The sequence below is a fragment of the Solanum lycopersicum genome, chromosome 3 (assembly GCF_036512215.1).
Source record: "Solanum lycopersicum chromosome 3, SLM_r2.1".
NCBI lineage: Eukaryota > Viridiplantae > Streptophyta > Magnoliopsida > Solanales > Solanaceae > Solanum > Solanum lycopersicum.
In genome coordinates this window covers 22,220,747-22,244,336 of record NC_090802.1, presented here as the reverse complement: position 1 = coordinate 22,244,336, position 23,590 = coordinate 22,220,747, and the positions used below count along the sequence as shown (strand labels likewise).

The window sequence follows — 23,590 nt, the reverse complement described above, 5'->3', positions numbered from 1 at the left end:
AATTGAATTCTCCTTCCAAAATCTATTTGTTATCCCTTGGTCTAAAGGTCTTTGACGAGTTTATCATTTATTCTTGTTATTTTAATTGAATGTGTCTCATCTCGAAAATACGTCGAAAAATACTTATGTCAATTGTCGAATCAATTTTTTTTTATGACAAGGGAAACCTGCAGCACTACTCTTTGGGTGCGCACAGGGTAAAACCCTTACTCCTATGCAATAGCTCGCAAACCACATAGGAGAGGTAACCTGCACTAGGCAAGCCTGGTGCGCCGAGCTCGACCAAGAAGGCAAACTTCTTGCTTTTGCTGGCAAGGGGTTTTGAACTTGAAACCTACAACATGGAAGTCCAAAGCTCAAACCACTGGGCCACTCCGAGGGGTCAATTGTTGAATTAGAATTAGAATTACAATCATAATTAGTGGCTTGTAATTCTTTTAGCTCTTCAACCACCCCTACATTGTTTATTGTAGGATTCCACATCTACCTCATTAGTCGTTGGATATTGTTTTGCATACAACTGACAAAGGGATTAGCTACACTATGTTAGGGTGTCCCCTCAAACATCTTTTATCAGAAAATTGCATCAAATATATAAGTAAAATGATATTTTAAATGAGTAAACAAGACGTATTGGACATCCTTTAAACAACAAGTGTTCTTAACCCATTGAATTTTGGCGCTCAATTAAAGGTGAGGCAAATAGCTTGTGTGAGTAAGTTTGATTCCCTACAACTACATTTTATTTTTTCATTTTAAAAGAGCAATTAATTAATAAATCTGCTATTTTTTTATAATTAAAAGCTAATATTATCTATTAAAATAATCTTAAATTAGACATTTTACAACATAAATTTTAAGGTAAAAAAAGTTTAGTATCCAATTAAATTTCTAATCGATTTGATTTTTAATGTTTTTTCTTTTTGATAAAATTTGAAATAAAAATAATTATTCAATTTAAAGTTAATCAGAAAATCCTATTCTTTTTTTTTCTATAGGGCTATTAAAAGTGATCAATGTTTTGTATGGAATTTCTTTTAAAAATTTCGCGTAATTCTATTCTTTCTTTCATTTTCTCGGTGAAATCTTAAGTATTAATGTGATTTTATTCCAAAATGAACTTCATTTTTTTTATGTCGGTTCGCTTCTATTGAATAAACATTAATATCCAAGCTAAATACTATATAAATTTTTTTTAAAAAAATAATTACCTATACAATTTTTGTACACCCTTCATGAAACATCTAGCTCTGCCATTGCGGCTAACTATATTTAGAAAGTATAGTTGAGAGTTATTTAAACTCATATTTCTAATTTTGCTTAACCACCTCCTTAAGTTCTCCTGTAGTCAGAAATTCATGAAAATATTGTTATGAACCAATCTTTGCCCAAAGTCAACAGCTATACGAATGTCACACAACTAGCTATTGGATCGAAAAGAAGCAACAAAATTAGAAGGCCTTCACAAAGGTTGCTTTGAGAACCAGACCTAATAACCATCTAGTTAAAAAGGATGATGGATGAGAAAAAACGACTTAGGCAAAACAGTTATGGAGTATCTGTATTCCTCATTCCCTTTCTTTATCAAGTTCTGATTCTTATCCCTTTCTTCTTGTTCTTCAGTTTCCATTTTAGTACTTAAATTCCTTTTTAGCTTCAATTACGATTTCGCAAATAGATTTATCATTTGTTTGAATTTGAATTGTGTTTGTTTTTCTATTGGGTTTGGTACATATAATCTAAATGTTTTGACAATTTTAGCATTGTGATATGTGAGTACTAAACTTGTAATGTTGGGGTATGGTCTATCCACTTCTTACCAAATGTTGTACCTCCATCGTTTGAAATATACTTTGTATTGCATCATTGCAACGTATCATATCCTGTCTTTTGAAGATGCATTCCTCATCTGTTCTTTCACTCCACAATGAAACTTGCTGCCTTTAAAATCTTGATCCTCCAAACAGCACACATTAAGGGTCTGTTTGGTATGAAGAAAAACATTTTCTGGAAAATATCTTTCAAGTTTCTCATGTTTGGTTGGGTCAATATTTTCCAAATCAACTTATTTTCCTCAAATTTAAGAAAAACGACTTCCCTTCAAAATTTAAGAAAAAAATTCAAAATGCTTTTCCAATCTCCCCTTACCCACCCCACCCTACCAGCCCCCTACCCACCCCACCCTACCAGCCCCTACCCACCCCTACCCCGACCCACCCCTACCAGCCCCCTACCCCTAAAAACATTTAAGTTTATTTTTTATGAAATACTTTAAACTACCCTCACTCTTGACCCCCTCTCATTTGAAAAATAATACTATAAGTTTGTTTTTTAAAAAAATATTTTCAACTTCAAAAATTCATTTTTCACACCTATCATCGACCACCCACCCACCCCTACCAACCCCTACCCCCCCCCCCAAAAAAAATAAAAAAATTAAGTTTGTTTCTAAAAAATATTTTTAACTTTAAGTTTTCATTTTTTTCACCCCTACCCTCGACCTCCGTCCACCCAACTAGACCCCCAACCACACCCACCACTAGCCCCCTAGTAGCTCTCTCCTCCCCCCCCCCCCCCCCCCAAAAAATATCAATATTATTTTTTTAAAAAAATTTAACTTCAAGTTTCAATTATTCACCTCTACCCTCAAATCCCCCACCCCCACCACAAAATCTTTTAAACTTTGTTTTTTTTCAAAAAAAATCAACTTCAAAAATTACTTTCTACTCTAGTTTTAAATAAAATATATTTCTCAAAAATATTTTTCATTCAAAAACCATACACAAATATATTTTCGGAAAATATTTTCTATACACCAACCAAATATGAGAAAATAAGTCAAATATCTATTTGTTTTATAGGAAAACATTTTCCGTTATAACAAACACGGCGAAATGGTCGGGTGAATCCTTTGTACTTGTATCCGTTTGTATTTTGGACGCTCCCACTTACCCTTTTGTCATCTTGAACCCTGAACTCATCCAAACACATCATTTTAAACACAATTTTTGATGTGGCATCCTATTTGAAAGACTCCACATAGAGTGTTTGATACACAAAAAAAAATAGAGTGTGAGGCACCTTAAAAAGTCTAATTTTTACATTTAAAGACCATCTTTTCTTCTTTATTTTCACTCAACACCATGGTTGGACAAATTGGAGTTTTTATCTTGTCTTTTTTAAAAAAATTTCTCTTCACATTTCTTCTCTTTTATTTTTTCCTTCAATTTACTCATCTCTTTTTTTGTATTTATTGTATTGTATCTTTGTTGATTTGATTTTGTTGGTCTTTACCATGACAGCTCGATGTAGTCATAAATTCACAAAACCCATTTCTTATTCTTGAAGTTTCAGCAAGCTTATCAATAAAGTTTTTCATTATTCAATACCTTATAACGACAATCACAAAAAATACACACAAATCGAGGTTTTGAAAAAATAAATATGACAAGACGAAAAGAACTATGAGGAAAATATATTTGTAGCAAAAATAATAATTTTTGAGAAATCTTTAGGGGTGAGACAATATGTGGGGTGTTAAGAAGAAGAACAAGGAAAATGGTGGGTGAATCCAAAGAAAGAAGGAAAGAAGTGGAATGGGTTAAGATATTTGGTGTGGTGGAGGGAGCGATTTGGATGGGGAGGGGGGGCAGGGATGGGTTTGAAGAAGATGACTCCCCTACCATTTTTTTTGTTATTTTCATTTATTTATCTTTTAAATTTTAATGTTCTTTTCATATTAATATTAATAAATGGATTTTTTTTTTGCCAACGTGTACTGTTTGTGCAACACACATCATACCACATCAAAATTTATGTTTAAAATGTTGTGTTTAGATGGGTTTAGGGGTCTAAATTATAAAAGGATAAGTACAAAGGTCTAGAATACAAACATATACAAGTACAAGGGTCCACTGGACCATTTCGCCAACTCTCTAATACAATGAGATATATATATTTTATAAGTTTCTTTTGTAATATATTAATATTTTAGTGGAGATATAAGTCTTGTTAGGTTGAAAATTTATTATTATATGAGATAAACTTTATTCAAAATAATTTGTTTATAAATTATAGATTCACAAAAAAATGATATATATTTTACCGCAAGCGTAATACCCGAGTACATATGAAATGAGATAATGTGCATTGGATATCATCCTTGAGGCGTAATTATTATGAGATGAGTTATTTGAGCAACCTAATTTCTTACATTATTTGAAGTTTATTTTTCCTAAAAGAAAAGTTAAAAAATTAACACAAATGTTTTTACTTTTCCTGAAAGGAAAATATTATATTGTTTCATATTTAATTAATTCTTTCCTTTTAGGAAAAGGTTTTGGAGTAGCTAGTTCTTTCCTAGTAGGAAAAAGTTTTAGGGCTCTATAAATATAGTCTTGTTTCTTCTAACACAACACAATTACATCCACAATGTAGACGCTTAAGAGTTTAATTTATGGAGAGATTTTCTATCTACACTTTTAATATTTTTCTTTATATTAGTTTTGATATAATGTATTTTGATTTTTAGTATTAGTTTGTGTCGTCTAATTTATCAACAATATGATTTGACATTCTAAGCTTCCGCATGACGTCATAATCAACTCTTCATAACCCAACAGTTATTCAGCAAATTGTTCTAGGACATGATTTGGCTGGATGATTTGTAATGTAATACAAATTTTAATTTGACTTGTATAAGACTTCTAAAGCCTATATTGATCTCAATTACACTGTTGTCGCTGCCTTTCAATTACACTGTTGTCGTTGCCTTTCGGGTACGCCTCCTGTTCTTATCACTCACCTGCGCTTTTGCAAAATTACTTGTATATGTGAGCTTTGGCTTGTGGGGTAAGAATTTATTTGTCTAGATGATTTCATGTAGCCCACTTGATCTCCAGTTAATTATATTTCCTTATGGACCTAATCCTCGCACAAAGCATAAAATATGCAAATTGTGTGTCTGGATGATCTCTTGAAATCATTAGGACTAAACTTGAATCATTGTTCCAATATGAGATAGAGTATAAGATTGTAATATTATTTTGGTTGTACATTAATGTATTAAAAAATTATATACAAATATATAAGCAGAGCACACCCTTGGTATATATACAAATGTACAATTGCATGCGGGGATAGATGTGTTGCCTACGGACCTTTGACGTATCTTGACACCTATAGAGCCAAAGAATAAGAGTGGAAGTTTTGCCTTTAGGTAAATCTTGTCGTGGTGGCCTATTGAGTTTTGGTGGTTACTCGTCGGATATTTTACCTATTCTTTTAGTGACCTTATACTTCGATATGGCATACAGATTGGTGTGCAGTTTGCTTAGAAAGCCACCTTACTTGTTGATAAGTTAGAAGATTGTTTGACGCCTACAAAGGTTATTTAGTCAATTGTTAGTATTTGGGACTATGTTTTTGATCCATACACATATAGAAGCCTCTTTATTGTTGCCTAAAAGGACATTGACAAGTGTAGATTGCCTATAGGGTCGTCTTATCATATACGAGCTACAAAATATCTAGAAAGACCATGTTGAACCCTACATAGCTAAATCGAAGTCTAATCTCTCATGAACTTCCTTATGCGTAAGTTGACATTGCTAACCCTTACTTGAGAATTTTATGCTCGGGGATAATTATAGATGCATAAAAGGCTCAAATATAATTATAGGAGTTCAGAAGGCTTAGATGTAACCACAAAAGCCCAAAAGGGATAAAGATGCAGAATAGTGGCATTATGTGCTTGAGGTATAGTAATAAATCAAAGGAAATATATGGATTGTTGTCGTAGCAAGGTTAATCATAGCCCTATTCACTTATTTTAGTTGTTGTGGTTGATACATACTGATGAGATATTAGTGTAGAGTAGTTTATAGTTAGTTAAGTCACTAGAAGATCAAGGGTATTATAGACCTTTTGTATTGTTTGTTATAACTAATTTCTCATCAAGTTAGTTAGTTTGTAGAATGTTAGTTAGAAGATAGAATCTATAAATAGCTCCTCCTCCATTGTGACATTTAGACATTTGAGCTCAATCAATGAGCATTACTCTAAAAAGAAACTAATGTTTTTCTCTTTATAACTTTGAGTTTTTTTACTTAGTTCATCGTATCAGAGCCATTAACACTTGTAGCACCTTGAAAATCCAAGACTCATGGTAAAGCCTAACATAGGTGTCATAATTTCTAAGCACTGTTTCTAAGTCCATATTTAATGAATATAGATCATTTAGAAGGTTTAAAACCAAAATGTCCAGAATAGTCCTGGAAGTTTGTTCAAAGGGATGTTAGTGTACCTTAGCCTTTTTACTAACTTTTAAGAGTCGTAAATGTACGAAAATGTGGAAAGATATCTAATGGGTATTTGAGTTGTTTCATGATTGAAACGTCTAGGTACGACTTCCCAAGGACCAACCAAGGGCCCTTGATAAGGACCCCTGCAGTTTGATGCAGCACTGCCTGGCAGTGTGCATCGACGGGACAAATGACGGTCCGTACGTGTCTTGACAGGGCGTCGAGGCCACCATCATCCCACACTTAGAAATATTTGTGAAGGATCTTATTTACCTAGATACTGTTACATGCGATGGAAGGGGGTTGACGGGACGTCAGTGGCTCGACGGGGCATCAAGGCCAGCGTCGTCCCACACTTAGAAAAATTGGAGGAAGCCCTCACCTGCAAAGTCACTGAACGAGTCAGCAGAGTGCAGGATGGAGGGGGGATTGTCCATCGAATCACCGATGGACCATCGATCGGGGTCTCGTTGGTGATGGTCGAGTTTCACAAATAAATTTTAAATGATTTCATTTAATTAATTCAGTGGTTTAGGGGTGAGTTAGGGATTAAAGGGAGACTAATTAAATTAATTTAACCCCTCTATAAATAACCTTAACCCTTATTAACCTAAAGACAACTCTCAAAAATAAACTCTGTTCCTTCTCTCTTATTTTTCTCTTTACATGAACTCACCATTGAAGGCTAGCAAGAACTAGGGTTTGGGGGTTTGAAAAAGCGTGGATTATTCATCAAATTGTTGAGAAACATTAAGGTATGGGTTCTTTTCAACTTTGAGATTCTTTCCTCAAAGGTTTCCTTAAAAATAGATTTAAAAAAGTTGAGTTTTCTTATGGGTTTCATTCAATTACGAAATTGGAGTCATGGATTGAGTTGTTAATGAATTCTTAGGGTTATATTGAGTAGATTTACATGTAATTCAACTTGTTTATGATAATTGTTTATGGTTTGGTCTAATTGAAGAATATGATCCTCCATCCCTAACCCTTGGTAGTGATCTTGACCTATGTTGTTTGGTGATCATTCAATTGAGTTGGTTGTTGATTAGATTACCATCCTATGGTGCTATTATGATTAAATTAAGATGAATTCTAGGCCTATAATTCTAGTTATTGAGATGTAATTTAGGTTATGAATTATAATGTGAAATTTGCCTAACTACCTTGTCTCAAGTTGTGATCTAAAGATGAATTATGTTATAGAAATGCAATTGGCCTTGTTTTTCTATTGGTTATCATTGTGCGGTGATGTTACTTCCCAAGTTGGGTTGAGTTATGGGTTGATGGTAAGACCTTTATGATAGACTATGAGAAAGACTTGGTAAGTCTTAGAATCTCTATCTTTACTTCCAATTGAGATTAATTGTTGTTAAGTCATGATATTACATTGGAGTATGCCTTATACTAGGATTATAGGGTTGTATGATGTTGAATTGAAATATCTTGACTATATTGTGAGGTTTATTAAGGTGTGTGTGTTATAAAGATGGTGAAAACTATCAATGAGCCTTAATATGTTATGAAATGCTAGAGTGTTAACCTCACTTATATGGATTGTGATGAAAGGACTTATACACATATAATTCTTATTGAGCTATTGATGATGATGATGATTATACAAGGGGTTGACCCTATGGCCTAAATTAAGTTATGATTTATAATTAAATACTTAAAAGACATTTTAAAAAGGGACTCTAGCTTAGCACCGAGTGAACTAGATAGAGAAGTGTCCTTTCCCACATAGGGAAGGTAGGAACACTATATTACACTTGATATTGGAGACTATGATGCATGGTGCATAAAGAGGGTCCCAACTAAGTCTCCTAGTTTTTGAACTATGTTGCCCCCATAGGAATACTAGCTAGTGGATCCACGTAGTTGCTATGTTTTATGTTTGGTACTACCTGCAATTAGTCCGCCTTCTTTACATGTAGGGTTTTATGACACCGGATTCCACACTAGCTCATGTGGTCTATGTCAGTTAGGGCAAGATGTTACCAAAATAAAAGAAAAATTAAAGGACTTCAACTCTAACTTGGATAACCTAAGGTCTAGCTTAGTCTAGGTAGGGGTATGGGACTCTACCTAGACATTGCACTTGTTAGTCTTGAGGGGAGTCTTAGGAGGAGGTTCTTATATATTTATGTTATGATAATATATAATGTATATATATGATGACTATGTCATATTACTGATACTATGTGTTGATTAGTTCATTTAGGAATATGTCTAGGATTATAATGATAATATGAGACTAACTGTAAGCCTAAATGCCATGATATGTAAAGTTGGACATTGGTCATGTTTTCTTGTTGAGGATGCTTGATCGAGTAAGATTATGGGGATCTGCTTGGTCATTACACCTGTTAACTTGATAAGGACCTGTGACTAGTTGTCTTGATTATTATGATATGTTTAACTCTTATTCATTCTTGTGATATTATTCCTTGATGTTAGGGTTGTAGTAATCATGATTCCAAGTGTGTTGGGATAAGTATTACTTGTTGGGATAGTAAGCATGTTTGGTTGATTAATATGACTTACATGACTTTGCATTAAGCCCCTAAAAGGGGTAGAATGACATGCTTCGTCTCTTTTAGCATGTTTTGCTTTTGTATGTGCATAAGATCTCATACTTAGTACATGTGGAGTACTAACCCCGTTTTCTTCCCTTTTCCCAACATTTTAGGTTTTGGTCGTTGAAGAGTATGGAAGGTGATATTGTTGAAGGCTGGAATTCTTTCTTTCATCCAAGTGGGGTAGGTCCTCAACTTTCAAAGGCAATGTCATCTTCTAGCATTGGACTTTGTTATGAGCTTATTGACTCTATCATTTATTTCCTTGTTATTTGAATGTTGTACTTTCGTATTATATATACATGGTCTTGTTGAATTGATGTAAGGGTTATGCCCATATTGTGATATCCGTATAGATGATATGAGACTAGACAATCATTGAGACTACTTCTATATTTTTATATATATATGCAATAAAAGTAGAATGCTATGTAACCTTCCTATATTAAGGGTGTATGTATACTCGATATGAATATATATTATGTGTATGTAGAGGTCTATGTAAACCTCCAAGTAGATAAAATAAAAGTTTTAAATTTTTCCGCCTTTTTCAACTTATGAATGTGATGCCATTAAACTAAGAGGCTAGTCTTAGTCTTGAAAAGGATGACGATGCCGGTTCTATCTAAGGAATAAACCCAGATGTGACAAAATTGGTATCAGAGCATGAGGTTGAATATTGTTGAGCTATGTCTCTCTCTACCACGTCTATGTAGGTTTGTTGAAGCGCGCCACACTTATGAGTAGGAACCTATATGATGCTTACGAATCGCTCTCGTTCTTAGAAATCTTATATCGTGCCAAAAGAGTATACATATGGTGTGCCTTGCATCTAATCATATTCTTGTGCTTATAGTAAGCATGAATACTCGAAGGAATGCGGCTTGAACACTTGAGGATGAAGTTGTTAATATGGGATCTCCTTCCCAAGATGAGCAAGTTCTTCCACTTGAGAAAAATGCTGATGTTGATCAAGCCTCGGCTAAAACTCCACCTATGACGGAAGCGTAGATGAGGGTTATTCTTTCTCAAATGGCTCAATCCATGACAACTCAAGCACAAGACGCAATGGTTCAAGCCCAAGCTATGATGGCTCTAGCCAATTGGGATGTTGTTCCTCGTCCTCATCAACAAGTCACTTATATGGATTCCCGTCTAAGGGAATTCACTAGAATGAACCCTCCTACTTTTGATAGGTCTAAGGTTGATGAAGACCCCCATGAATTCCTTGATGAGGTCTACAAAAAGTGTTATATGCTATTGGGGTGACTTCAAGTGAGAAGGCCAAGTTGGCCTCATATGACCTCAAGGATGTGGCTCAAACTTGGTATGTGCAATGGAGGGACAATAGGCTGTTGAGGCGTGGTGTGGTGACTTGGGAATCTTTAGGAGACTTTTCTAGATCGTTTCTTCCCTAGAGAGATGAGGGAGGAGAAGGTAATGGAATTTATCAATCTTTGCCAAAGAGAAAGAGTGTTCATGAACACTCTTTGGAATTTGTTAAGTTGTCCAAATATTCTCCTTCTTTGGTCTCTGGTCCTAGAAACCAAATGAGCCATTTTGTAATAGGGGTGTCAGAGGACTTAAAACAGGAGAGCCTATCGGTCATTCTACATGACAACATGAACATTTCCCGTCTTATGGTCTATGAAAGAAGGGTTGAGGAGGCAAGATCTAAGAAAAAAAGTAGAGAGGTCTATGTCATTTGATGGCAGCTCCTCAAAGAATAGGATTGACATACAAGATAAGCCTAAATTTAAGAAGTTGGGTTCAAATCAAGTCCCTACCAAATTCCAAAGAGCTAGTGGTGATAGGGTGTCTAACCCTAAATTTAAGAAGGGAAAAGGTTTTAAGTCACTAAAGGAGAATCCAACTTGTGGAAAGTGTGATAAAAAGCACTACGGTGAGTTCTTTAAGGGGACAGATAATTGCTTTAGTTGTGGCAAGAGTGGTCACAAAATGAGAGATTGTCCAAACTTGAAAACTCAAGACAGGGGTAGTGGCCAAGCTCAAGCAAGTGGTTCTAGTAATGCTCCAAAGAAGAACCGCTCTTTCTATGCTCTCCGCTCTAGGGGTGAGCAAGAGACCTCTCCCAACGTGGTGACGGGTATGTTAAAAATCTTTACTCTTGATATGTATGCTCTACTTAATCCGGGTGCTACTTTGTCTTTTGTTACACCACTAGTAGCTAAAAAGTTTGATGTGTTACCCAATATTTTGCATGATCCTTTTCTAGTGTCTCTTCCGGTGGGAGAGTGGGTCGTTGCTAAAAGATTCTATCAAAATTTTACTTTTTGATTGCCCAATAGAGTTTCTTATAATGATCTAGTAGAACTCGATATGCTTTTTTGATATTATATTAGGTATGGATTAGTTGCATGCATGTTTTACCTCCATTGATTGTAAGACAAGAGTGGTGAGGTTTAACTTCCCAAATGAACCCGTTGTTGAGTGGAAGGGGGGGAATTATATTCCTAGAGGTCGCATCATATCTTGTCTAAAAGCGTATAAATGATCTCAGAGGGTTGTCTAGATCACATAGTAAGAGTCCAAGATTTGAATTCTGAAATTCCTCCTATTGAGTCGGTCCCTATAGTGAATGAATTTCTGGAGGTTTTTCCTAATGACCTTCCTGGTATTCCTTCCGAACGCGAAATTGATTTTGGTATTAATTTGCTATCGAAAACAAATCACATTTTAATCCCTCCATATCGGATGGCTCCGACTGAATTAAAAGAGTTGAAGGCTCAACTCAAGGATTTGCTTGAGAAAGGCTCTATAAGGCCTAGTATATCTCCATGGGGTGATCCGGTGTTATTTGTCAAAAAGAAGGATGGGTCTTTGAGAATGTGCATTGACTACCACTAACTCAATAAGGTAACCATTAAGAATAAGTACCCTCTCCCTCGGATTGATGACTTATTTGACCAACTCCAAGGGGAGAGTTATTTTTCAAGATAGACTTTAGGTCGGGGTATCATCAAAATCAGGGTGAGAGGGGAGGATATACCGAAGACGGCCTTACGGACTAGGTATGGGTATTATGAGTTCTTGGTCATGTCTTTCGGTCTCACTAATGCTCCGACGATATTTATGAACCTAATTAATAGAATATTTCCAATTACCCAGATTCGTTTGTCATTGTTTTCATTGACGATATATTGGTATATTCGAAAAATGAGGATGATCATATGGGTTATTTGAGGGTAGTATTGCAAACCCTTAAAGAACATCAATTGTATTCCAAATATAGTAAGTGTGAGTTTCGGCTGAGATCGCTCACTTTTCTTGGGCACATCATTTATAGTGAGGGAGTTGAAGTAGACCCAAGGAAAATGAAAGCGGTGAAAAATTGGCCTAGACCATTGACTCCGACAGACATTAGGAGTTTCTTGGGCTTAGTGGGTTACTATCGGAGGTTTGTGGATGGTTTCGCGTCCATTGCTTCTCCTTTGACTACTTTAACCCAAAAGATTAAAAAGTTTAAGTGGTCGGAGGCATGTGAGAAGAGCTTCGAATTGTTGAAAGAGAGGCTTACTTCCGCTCTGGTGTTGACCTTATCGGAGGGTACAAAGGGTTTTGTGGTGTATTGTGACGCATTCCGAGTGGGTTTGGGGTGTGTGCTTATTCAAAATGGGAAGGTGATAGCTTATCCCTCTAGGCAACTAAAGGTACATGACATGAATTACCCCACTCATGACCTTGAATTAGCGACCGTGGTGTTTGCTTTTAAAATTTGGAGGCATTACTTGTATGGGGTTCATGTGGATGTTTTTACCGATCATAAGAGTTTCCAATATGTGTTTACCCGAAAGGATATAAATCTCCGATAAATAAGGTGGCTTGAGTTGTTGAAAGATTATGATATCAGTGTCCTTTATCACCGCGGCATGGCTAATGTAGTTGTGGATGCCCTAAGTTGGATGACTATGGGTAGTGTATCCCATCTTGATGAAGCCAAAAAGGACCTAGCAAGGGAAGTGCGTAGGTTGGCTAGGTTGGGGGTGAGGTTGGAGAGTGCTCTCGATGGGGGTGCCACAGTTCATCATAACTCTGAGTCATCTTTAGTGGTTGAGGTTAAATCCAAACAACACCTTGATTTAGCCTTGATGGAGTTGAAAGAATCGGTTCTTGGCAAATTGAATGAATCATTCTCCCTAGGGTGGATGTTGTGTTAAAGTACCAAGGGATATTATGTGTTCCTAATGTAGATGGGTTGAGGGTTTGGATATTAGAAGAAGCACATGGTTCTCGTTACTCAATTCATCCATGGTTGACAAAAATGTACCATGACCTAAGGGAAATATATTGGTGGGAAGGTCTAAAAAGGGACATAGCAGAATTTGTCTCTAAGTGTCCGAATTGCCAGCAAGTAAAGGTCGAACACCTAAAGTCGGGTGGCTTACTACAAGAGATCCAAATTCAAACTTGGAAGTGGGAAGACATTAATATGTACTTTGTAGTAAGTATAACCCGGACCCAAAAGTCCTATGATTCCATATGGGTGGTTGTGGATCGATTGACTAAACACGCTCGCTTTATCCCCGTTAAGTCTTCATATTCGGAGGAGAATTATGCAAAAATCTTCCTAGATTAGAGTTTGTTCCGCCATGACATTCTGTTATCCATCATATCGGATCAGGGTACACAATTCACATCTAGATTTTTGAGGTCGTTCCAAAAAGGGTTAGGTATTATGGTGAAGTTGAGCACCGCTTTTCATCCCCAAACGGATGGTCAAGCGGAGGGTACGATACAAACCCTTGTAGATATGCTTAGAGAATGCATTATTTATTTTAAAGAGAGTTAGTATAGGAATTTACCTTTAGTGGAGTTTGCCTACAACAACAGTTTTCATTCATCCATTTCCATGGCTCCCTATGAAGCCTTGTATGGTAGGAGGTGTAGGTCTCCTATTGGATGGTTTGAAGTGGGTGACATCACTTCTTGGTACTAAATTGATTTATAAGACTCTGGAAAAGGTTAATATCATAAGGAACCGGATTCAAATGTCCTATAGTCGGTAAAGGTCTTATGCCGATAATACGAGAAGGGATTTGGAGTTTGAAGAAGGTGATAAAGTGTATTTAAAAATTTCACCAATGGAAGGGGTGGTTAGGTTTGGCAAGAAAGGAAAATTGAGTCCTCATAATGTGGGTCCCTATGAAATCTTTCAAAGGATTTGTAAGGTTGCCTATGAATTGAAACTTCCTAGTGAATTGGCTTTGGTTCATCCGGTTTTCCATGTTTTTATGTTGAAAAAGTGTATGGGTGACCCCGAGTCCATTCTTCCTATTAAGAGTCTTGGTATCAAGGATAACCTCTCTTATGAGAAATTCTCGGTTCAAATTCTTGATAGGAAAGTCAAGAAGTTGAGGAATAAAGAGGTGGTATCCATAAAAGTGTTATGGAAAAATCAATTAGTTGATGGTGCTACATGGGGGGATGAGGCCGATATGAAATCCCGTTATCCTTATCTTTTTTAGAATAAAGGTTAGCCATTCTCTTTAATTATATAATTATGACAAAGATTTTTGGTTCTTGATTTTTGGGTGCAGTGTTACAAAAATGGCATTTTCAAAAACCTCACAGCAAGTTTTATAGTGAAGTCACTAGAGTATGCTATTAAAAAATTGAAATTTTGCTTTTTTCTTGCATTGAGTTATGTTGTGCATTTTGACATGGTGAGTCTTCATGAAATAATACGTAGCATATTTAAATTGAACTTTGTGCTAATTGACTCATGTGATTTATGTTGAGCTCATAAGTGTTGTGAGATGGAAATACCTCATGATAAAGTGTTTTGAGCCTTAGGTGTGGTAATATGAGTTTAGATATTTTCCTTGTTTAGGTAACATGATTTATTTAAAATGATATTGTATATTGGTTGGGTTTCTAGTCTTGGGTCTATTCCTTCCTTCAAAAAATTTTAGTGTAATTCGGGGAAGAATGTTCCTGGGGGGATAATGTAACACCTTAGAAATCCATAGTTCATGGTAAAACCTAACATAGGTGTCATAAAGTCCAAACACTATTTCTAAGTACATTTTAATCAATATAGGCCATTTAGAAGGTTTAAGAACTAAAACATCCGGGAAATTGTTTCAAATGTATGTTAGTGTGCCTTAGCCTTTTTACTAACTTTTAGTAGTCAGAAATGTACGAAAATGGGTAGAAAGGTAGCTAATGGGTGTTTTAGTTGTTTCATGATTGAAACGTCTGGGTATGACTCCCCAAAGACCAACCAAGGGCCCTTAAGGAGGACCCCTGCAGTTTAATGCAACACTGCCTGGAAGTGTGCATCGACGGGACAAATGATGGTCCATGTGTGGCTCGACGGGGCATCCAGGCCACCATCGTCCCACACTTAGAAATATTCGTGAAGGCTCTTGTTTACCTAGCTACTGTTACACGCGACAGAAGGGGGTTGACAGGGCTTCAGTGGCTTGACTGGGCGTCGAGTCCACCGTCATCCCGCACTTAGAAAAGTTGGAGGAAGCCCTCGCATGCAAAGTCTCTGACTAAGACAACGGAGTGAAGGATGGAGGGGGGTTGTCCGTCGACTCACCGACGGACCGTCGATCGGGGTCTCGTAGGTGAGGTTTGAGTTTAGCTGATAAATTTTAAATGATTTATTTAATTAATTAAGTGGTTTTACGGATTAAAGGGAGACTAATTAAGTTAATTAAACCCCTCTATAGATAACCTTAAGCCTTTTTAACCTAAAGACAACTCTAAAAAATAAACTCTCTTTTTTCTCTCTCTACATAAACTCTCCATAGAAGGCTAGCAAGAACTAGGGTTTGGAGGCTGAAAAAAGGGTGGATTCTTAATCAAATTGTTGACAAACATTAAGGTATGGGTTCTATTTACCTTTTGGATTCTTTCCTCAAAGGGTTTCTTCAAAATAGATTTCAAAAAGTTGAGTTTTCTTATGGGTTTCATTCAATTACGAAATTAGAGTCATGGATTGAGTTGTTAATGAATTCTTATGGTTATATTGAGTAGATTTACATGTAATTCAACTTGTTTATGATATTTGTTGATGGTTTGGTCTAATTGAAGAATATGATCCTCTATCCCTAACCCTAGGTAGTGATCTTGACCTATGTTGTATGGTGATCATTCAATTGAGTTGGTGTTGATTTGCTTTCTATCCTATGGTGCTATTATGATTAAATTAATATGAATTATAGGCCTATAATTCTAGTTCTTGAGATGTGATTTAGGTCATGATTTATAATGTGAAATTTTCCTATTTACCTTGTCTAAAGTTGTAATCTAAAGATGAATTGTGTTATAGAGATGCAATTGGCCTTGTTATTCTATTGGTTATCATTGTGCAGTGATGTTACTTCCCAAGTTAGGTTGAGTTATGGTTTGATGCTAAGACCTTGATGATTGACAATGAGAAAGACTTGGTAAGTCTTAGAATCTCTATCTTCACTTCCAGTTGAGATTAATTGTTGTTAAGCCATGATATTACATTGGAGTATGCCTTATACTAGGATTATAAGGTGGTATGATGTTTAATTTAAATGTGTTGACTATGTTTTGAGGTTGATGAGGGTGTATGTGTTATAAAGATGGTGAAAACTATCAATGAGCCTTAATATGATATGAAATGCTAGAGTATTAACCTCACTTATATGGATTGTGATGAAAGGACTTATACTCGTATAATTCTTATTTAGCTATTTATGATTATTATTATATAAGTTTAGACCCTATTACCTAAATTAATTTATGATTGATAATTAAAGGCTTAAAGACATTTTGAAAAGAGACTCTAGCTTAGCACCGAGTGAACTAGATAGAGAAGTGTCCTTTCCCATATAGGGAAGGTAGGAACACTACATTACACTTGAGATTGGAGACTATAATGCATGGCTCATAAAGAGGTTTCCAACTAAGTCCCCTAGTTCTTGAACTATGTTGCCCCATAGATATACTAGCTAGTGGATCCATGTAGTTGCTATGTTTTGTGTTTGGTACTACCTGGCAAGTAGTCCGCCTTCTTTCGATGTAGGGTTTTATGACACCAAATTCCACACTAGCTCATGTGGTCTATGTCGGTTAGGTCAAGATATTCCCAAAAGGTAAGACGAATTAAAGGACTTAAACTATAACGTGGATAACCTAAGGGGTCTAGCTTAGTCTAGGTAGGGGTATGAGACTCTACCTAGACATTGCACTAGTTAGTCTTGAGGGGAGTCTTAGGAGGAGGTTCTTATATGTTTATGTTATGATAACATATGATGTATATATATATATATATATGATGACCATGTCATATTGTTGATACTATGTGTTGATTAGTCCATTTATGAATATGTCTTGGATTATAATGATAATATAAGACTAAATGTAAGCCTAAATATCATAATATGTAAAGTTGGACATTGGTCATGTTTTCTTGTTGACTAAATGTAAGCCTAAATATCATAATATGTAAAGTTGTCTTGATTATTATGATATGTTTAACTCTTATTCATTCTTGTGGTATTATTCCTTGATGTTAGGGTTTTAGTAAATCATGATTCCAAGTCTGTTAGGATAAGTATTACTTGTTGGGATAGTAAGCATGTTAGATTGATTAATATAACTTACTTGACTTTGCATTAAGCCCCTGAAAGGGGTAGAATGGCATGCTTTGATAAAAAGTCCCTTTTAGCATGTTTTGCTTTTGTATGTGCATAAGATCTCATACTTAGTACATGTGGAGTACTAACCCTGTTTTTTGCTCTTGTCCCAAATATTTTAGGTTCCGGTCGTTGAAGAGTTTGGAAGGTGATATTGTTGATGGCTAGGATTCTTCCTTTCATCCAAGTGGGGTAGGTCCTTAACTATCTTGGGCAATGACATCTTCTAGATTTAAACTTTGTTATGAGCTTATTGACTGTATTATATTTTTCCTTGTTATTTTAATATTGTACTTTTGTATTACCTATACAAAGTCTTGTTTAATTGATGCAAGGGCTATGCCCATATTGTGATATCCATTTAGATGGTATGAGATGAGACAATCGTTGAGACTACTTCTATATTTTTATATATATGTTCAATAAAAGTTTAAGGCTATGTAACCATCCTATATGAAGGGTCAATGTATACTCGATATGAATTTATATTATGTGTATGTAGAGGTCTATGTAAACCTCCAAGTAGAGAAAATAAAATTTTTAAATTTTTCCGCTTTTTTCAACTTATGAATGTGATGACATGAAACTAAGAGGCTAGTCTTATTCCTTGAAAAGGATGATGACGCTGGTTACGTCTAGGGGGTAAACCCGAATGTTACAACAATGATTACTCTTATAGGCAATCTCGCTTAGAAATCATAGAATCGATTATATGGATTCACTAATCTATAATTTTACATGAGATCTGTAGGTGATTAATGATTAATTAGCTTCCGCAACGAGTATTGATCATCAGTAGATTAGGATGTCATAAAGAATAGTTGTAGATCCAATTTAAGGTTCAAACAATGGCAACAATGGTGGAAACTCAGGTGCATCAGTTTCAATGCCTAATTCTATAATTTCCAAGGTATTGATTACAATCTTCCTCTTTTTCTTAGCCGTACTAATTTAAGTGGAGTAAATCTTATATCGTTTTAATTACTTGGAATTCAAAACTACTCTTTATGGAATAGATCAATTACTCTAGAACTGTTAGGTTGAAATAAACTAAGGTTAATTAATGGAACTTGTAGTAAAGAGGTATTTGGTGAAGAATATTGGGGGAGATGGAAGAGTGTGAATGTTTTAGTCCTATCCTGGTTGATGAATTCAGTGTTGAAAAGGTTACTCAGTGGAATTGCATTTGCAACAAGTGTTTTTCATGTTTTGAATAATTTAAAGGAGAGATTTGACATGATAGATGGTCAAGAACCTATAGTCTTCATAAAGATATTGTATCACTACAGTTGGGCACTGTGTCTGTGTATTACACCAAGCTCAAGACCTTATGGGATGAGTTTGAGGTTGTAGGCCCTTCTCCTGATTGCAATTGTTCTAAGTCGAAATAGTTAGAAATTCACTTGAATAGGAAAAAGTTGTATCAGTTTTTAATAGGGCTTAATGAGTCCTATCATCAGGCTAGAAGTCAAATTTTAATTATGACTCCCTTACCAACTGTTAATTACGCTTATGCCATGGTAGTAGGAGATGAGAGTGAAAAGGTTGTGGTCTCACATATTACCAATATGGGAATGCCATATGAGGGTATGGATTCTATTGCTATGTACTCTAAAGTTGGTTCTACCTCAGGATTAAATCAAAAGTTTAAAAGAAACTCACTTCTTGTTTGTGATTTCTATAAATGTAAGGGCCATAGTAAAGAAGTTTGTTACAAAATTGTTAGGTATTCACCTGATTTCTAGTCCAAAAGAAAGGTTCAAGGTGTTTCTTCAAACTACAACAACTCTGGTCAACATCAACCAAATTACGCTCATCTTTGTTATGGCTTGAACACTAATGTCCATGAAGAAGGGTGGGGTATGAAACCTACTATTCAGTGTGATCATGGAGGATTCGATAGTAATAATATTCCTAGAGCTCACAGCTAAACAAAAATGGATTTTAAACAACTACTGAAGGGATGTACATTCACAAAAGAAAAATATGATCGCATACTTAGAGGATTCCAACAAAAACCAAGGTTCTGCAACACCTGATCACAATGTTATTCATGATGCTCACACTGCAGGTAAGTCCTTGTTTTTTTATGAGTATAGTAAAGTGTAGATTGTGGATTCTGGTTCAACAAATCACATGGTTTCTCAAATGGATATGTATATAAAAGGGTCTGTCTCATAATTACATATTCCTAAGATTATATGTCTACCTAATAGAGGTGCTACTGAAGTTACTCATGCTGGATCGTGTGCTTTAACAGACAGAATTATATCCAATATATTTTACTTACCTGAATTCAAGTATAACTTGATGTCTCTAAGTAAGCTCACAGGAACTTGGTTGTTCAGTTACTTTCCTCCCTAATTTTGTTTTCTACAGGAGCTCTACAGTGGGAAGGTGAAAGTGGTTGGTAAGGAAGTAGGGTGTCTGTATACTTAAGGACATGGCAGTGATGACAAAAATACCACATTGACATTAGCTCAAGTACCCTCAGATATGGAACTGTGACATCAAACACTAGGACATGTCTCATCTGTAGTACTAGATAAAATGTTTGATTTGAATATCAATAGTATGTGTAAGGTTTCAAAATGCTTAGTATGTCCATATGCAAAATAGACTAAAATTGTTTTTCCTTCTAGTAGCATTAAGAGTTCTAACATTTTTACTTGATTCGTGTTGATCTTTGGGGACCATATAATACATATCGTTTTGATTAATAAATACTTCCTCACGGTTGTTGATGATTTTCCAGAATGACCTGGCTATTTTTACTTAAGCACAAGTTTGATGTGTGTGTTTCATTAAAGGTGGTCCTGCAATATGTTAAGAACTACTTTGCTAAGCAAGTTAAAATGATAAGGTCTGAAAATGGTACTGAATTTGTAAACTCAGTATGCAACACCATGTTTCACGAATTGGGTATTATTCATCAAAGATCTTGTCTTTATACTCCTCAACAAAATGGGGTAGCTAAGAGAAAACATAGGAACTTACTAGAAGTAACAAGGGCATTAAGATTTCAGGGTAAAATTCCATTGAAGTATTGGGGAAACTGTGTACTACTTGTAACTTATCTCATTGATAAAGTTCATGGTAGTGTACTTAACTAACGATCTCCCTATGAGAGATTGTATGGAAGTAAACCTAGACTAACACATTTAATAATATTTGGTTATTTGTGTGCCAAAAGTCTAGTTGAACATGACAAGATGATGCCAAGATCAAAGTCTATGGTTCATATAGGGTATTCAGAGACACAAAAGGGTTATGTATTATTTGATGTCACTTCCAGGACATTCCTTATTTCAGGATCCCTTAATAGACTCAGTTGTTTTGTTTAACCACTCTAATACCCAGACTTTTGAAGCACCTGGTCCTATCAATATTGAACTGGTTTCACCTACAGTTTCATATGTGTTAGCAGATGTAGATGTTCTCCCTACAAAATATTTAGACTCTCATGTATTTGAAGAACCAATTCCAGAGGTTACAGATGTTGTTGTATTAGATAATACTAGAAGATCTACCAGGAACAAAAAATACACCTCCATGGCTCAAAGGATTTTTTCTCCTTAAATATACATACAGAGGTGAAGTATCCAGTGTGCAACCATATCAGCTACAATCATCTTTCTCCTACTTATCAGTTTTATTTGCTGCTACATCTTATATTATGTAGCCTACCACCTACTTAGAAGCTGTGAAAATAGCAGGTGGAATAGATGATATGAAGGCTGAGATTCGGGCTCTTGAAGATAATAAGACTTGGGTGGTAACTAATCTACCACAAGGTAAGAAACCTATTGGCTGCAGGTGGGTTTATAAATTAAATACAAGTATATTTGATAGATAGAAAGGTTCAAAGCAATATTAATTGCTAAAGGGTATAGTCAGCTGGAAGGTATAGACTATCAGGAGACCTTTTCCCCTGTTGTGAAGATGGTGATTGTAAGATCAATAGTGTCCTTAGCAGCTTCAAGACACTGGCACATTTTATCAAATGGATGTGTTTAATGCATTCTTGCAGGGTCGTGTTGAAGATGAGATTTATATGAAGCTTTCTTAAGGCTTTGTCAGTCAATAGGAGAAAGTATGCAGATTGACAAAGTAATTATATGGGTTAAATCAAGCTCCAAGGCAATGGAACCATAGCTAACTGAAACTCGTATCGGTCTCAAATTCAAGCAGAGTTTGTATGATCATTAATTATTTATTAATAAGTCAAAAGCAGGCATTGTTATGGTGTTCATATATGTAGATGACATGATGATTACAGGCAATAGTCTAAAGTTAATAGAAAAGACAAAGTTGGAATTGCAATAGGCCTTCAATATGAAGGATCTAGGTGGGCTCAAATACTTTCTATGCATTGAGTTTACTAGGTCAGTAGAGGGTATATTGATGCACCAAATGATTTATATTGTAGAATTTATAGCTGATGTTGGGATGTCGACAGCTAAGCCTGCAGGGACTCCTATTGATGTTAATGATAACTTGGCCTCTAAGCAGTATGATTAACATGAGGGAAGGCATGGAGAACTTGAAGATCTTCTAGTAGATCAGACAATGTATCAGAGGTTAATTGGAAAATTATTGTATGTAAACATGAAAAGACTAGTCTTCTCTTTCAGCACACGAAACCTGAGCCAGTTCTTACAACATCCAAATAAGTCACATATGGATGCTGCTTTAAGAGTAGTAAGATACTTGAAAATGCAACCTAGACAAGGCTTGCTTTTTTCCAGCTCCTCTAATGAAGTAGTCACTGCATTCTGTGATGCAGATTGGGCTTCTTGTTCACTTACCAGAAGATCAGTAATAGTTTACATGGTAAAGATAGGAAACTCTTTGGTTTCATGAAGTCAAAAAAGCAAACTATAGTTAATGTGGTTACTTGGATTACTTAAAGAAGTAGAAGTTGAAGTGCATTAACAGTGCAAGTGTATTGTGACGATAAAGTTGTCATACAGATTGCTACAAGTCCAGTATACCATGAGAGAACAAAGCATATTGAAATTGACTATCATTTTATAAGGGAAAGGTTACAACAAGGCTTGATCAAAATTAACCATCTTCTTGCACAAGAACAACCTGCAGATGTATTGACAAAAGGGTTATCAAAACATCAACATGAATATCTCTTATCCAAGTTAGGTCTCTTAACATCTTTGCCCCCACTTAACTTGAAGGGGAGTGATGATATATTAGTGTAGAGTAGTTAAATAGTTAGTTAAGTCACTAGATCAAGGGTATAATAGACCTTTTTTTATTGTTTGTTATAACTAATTTATCATAAAGTTAGTTAGTTTGTAGAAAGTTAGTTAGAACATAAAATCTATAAATAGCTCCTTCTCCATTTTAACATTTATCAATTTGAGCTCAATTAATGAGTATTACTTTAAAAAGCAGTTATTTTTTTTCTCTTCATAATTTTGAGCTTCTTCACTTATGTTCACATACATTCCTTATTGGAATCTATATTCTTTTATAGTGCCTTTATATTTAAGTAATACATAGTGATGTTTGTATAAGTTACTTATGGCCGCATCGCTCACCTTTGGCATATTGAATTATTGTGTGACCATTGGGGCTTTTGTATTTAGCTACTGAATATGTACAATGCCTATGGGGATATTAAGGTTCACTACTAAACACTATCAAAAAACGACGGACGATGTTCCTAAAAAAATGATGATTTTTACCATGCTGTCCATCGCTTTTTAATAAAAATAATTAATTTTTAAATTATTTTACAAAAAGCAAAGGACATCATATCTTAGTCCGTCACTTTTTTAGAGGATTTTTGCATCAAATATATATATATAATTAAAAATTATTTGTTTATATAAATAGTGACATCGTCTGTCGCTTCTATTAAAAATAATTTGATATAAATTATAATATTAACCATGTTGTTCGACGCTTTTCATTTATTAAGATATTAATTTTTTTTACTATAGCGACGTCCAACATCTTTATGTTTGTTCTTTGTCAGCTATTTTTAAAAAGCGACAGACAGTGTCTATTAGTCCATCGTTTTTTGGATCAAAATGTTGGTCAACTATTT

The 23,590-nt window shown here is 35.3% G+C and overlaps 1 pseudogene; it reads left to right on the top strand.

Annotated features, from left to right (window-relative positions):
- The first annotated feature begins 12,768 nt into the window (after nt 1-12,768).
- Nucleotides 12,769-23,590, top strand: part of LOC138347470 (uncharacterized) — a 34,006-nt pseudogene continuing 23,184 nt past the window's right edge.